A 1,863-nucleotide genomic window follows, 5' to 3' on the forward strand; every position below is an offset into this window, starting at 1 on the left:
TTGCTCCAAGATCGCATAACACATTCTCAAAGTTTTGGCTCTCGATCAAACAATTGATAGTGGGACATCCTAGATCCTTCTTCTTGACAGGTGTTGTGTTGAGGATGGCCGCACTACACTCCTCCATTAACTTGATTACCTTTGTGGAGGGTAGTGGTATTTTGTTGTTGAGGATGTCTCTAAGGTACTTCCCATAGGTAGCAACCTGTATGGCATCTAGCAATGGAATATTGATATATAACTTTTGAATTACCTCTACAAACTTACCAAACTCCTTATCCATTTTGGCTTTTTGATTTCTCCATGGAAACGGTACGAGGGTCATGTCATGAAAATCTTGTTGTAACTCTTGCTCTTCTGGCCCAACTTCTTCTTGTTCTTCTTCTCCTCTTCCTACACTACCACTAGTGTCTTACCTGTCCTTGTTGGATATGGCAGATCATGAGTAGACTTACAAGTAGACTTGCCACCTCTTGTAGTTATGGCATTGACCTTCTCAAGGTTAGTGGCAAAAGGCAAAGCAGCGGCCACTTAGGCTAATTGAGATTCTCTCTTTTTATTATAGCTAAGTTGGTCTTGTATGGTAGAAGAAAACTATCCATTTTAGTATTTATATTTTCTAGGACCTTGTCATTAAAGCATGCTTTTTAAAAATACTCTCATCAATCCTAGCTTGTTCTAAGATGAAGTCTCTTAAGGATGGTTGCTTGGGATTAGAAGAGTTGTAGTAATTACCTGGATACTTACCTTGGTAAGTTGATCGCTGTTGTTGTTTCCATCCTTGTCTCTATTGTTGTGAACCTGAATTATTGCCAATGATGTTTACATCCTCTTGCAATTTAGGGAATTCAATCCCCAAATACTCTCCACATGTGTTTTGAGCATTGAAAGCATCTTGAATGGCCTAACGATCTTTCTTGTAATTGTCTCGCTGTTCGAGCCAATTCAATAGTACGTCCATCTTGGTTGATAGTGCACACACCTCTTCTGGTACTTCTACACTCTTATTGGATTATTGAATATTGCATGATGACCAGCCTTGATTAGTGGCTATCTTTTCAATAAAAGTTTTAGCTTTTCCATGGGTGAGTGACATAAATGATCCTCTAGCAGTGGCATCGAGTTGTTCATGGGCTTTCTGAGTTAATCCATGGTAGAAACTTTGTAGGAGCAACCAATCTTCCATTCCATGAGGTGGGCATTCTGAAACATATTATTGAAAACATTCCCATGCTTCTGGAATGGTCTCTCCTTTCTGCTGTTGGAAATTTGAAATCTTTCCTCTTAAGGCATTGGTCTTGCCTATAGGGAAAAACTTTTCTAGAAAGGCCTTTGAACACTTTGCCCATGTATTGATGTTATCCTTGTTGGTGTAGAACCATTGCTTCGCTCTTCCACAAGTGAGAATGGGAAGAGGCGGAGTAGTATGATTTCTTGAGCAATGTCCTTGACGACGACCGTGCTACTTATATCTAGGAAATTCTAAAGATGAGCACTAGCATCTTCATGTGCCTTTCCGCTGAATGGGGTAGCTTGCACCATGTTGATGAGTCTTGGCTTGAGCTCAAACTCAAGATTATCAGTTTTGAGTGTTGGTCTAGTGCGAATGTTCTCAGTGCTTGGAGCAGAGAATGCATGCAGAGTCTTGTCAACCATGGCTTTAGAAACTAATGTTAAGCTTCCTCTTACTATGGTCAATTCTGATTGTTGGAATTTATTGAATCACAACCAATCTGTAATACCCTGTGTAAGATATGAACAAAGACAAAAAAGGGTAAGCCTGCCAAAGCGAAGGTTATCATTTTATCAGTAAGTATTTATTTGGTCAATTCTCTTAGCCATGTGCCCCTCCTTGGCAACGAC

General features: G+C 39.9%; 1 non-coding gene across 1 annotated transcript; it reads left to right on the top strand.

Moving 5' to 3' along the window:
- Window positions 1-1,185: 1,185 nt before the first annotated feature.
- LOC136519146 (small nucleolar RNA R71) lies at window positions 1,186-1,292 on the top strand. Its single transcript, XR_010774708.1, has one exon. It is a non-coding gene; the product is annotated as a small nucleolar RNA R71 (small nucleolar RNA).
- The last annotated feature ends 571 nt before the right edge of the window (window positions 1,293-1,863 follow it).

The sequence above is a fragment of the Miscanthus floridulus genome, chromosome 17 (assembly GCF_019320115.1).
Source record: "Miscanthus floridulus cultivar M001 chromosome 17, ASM1932011v1, whole genome shotgun sequence".
NCBI lineage: Eukaryota > Viridiplantae > Streptophyta > Magnoliopsida > Poales > Poaceae > Miscanthus > Miscanthus floridulus.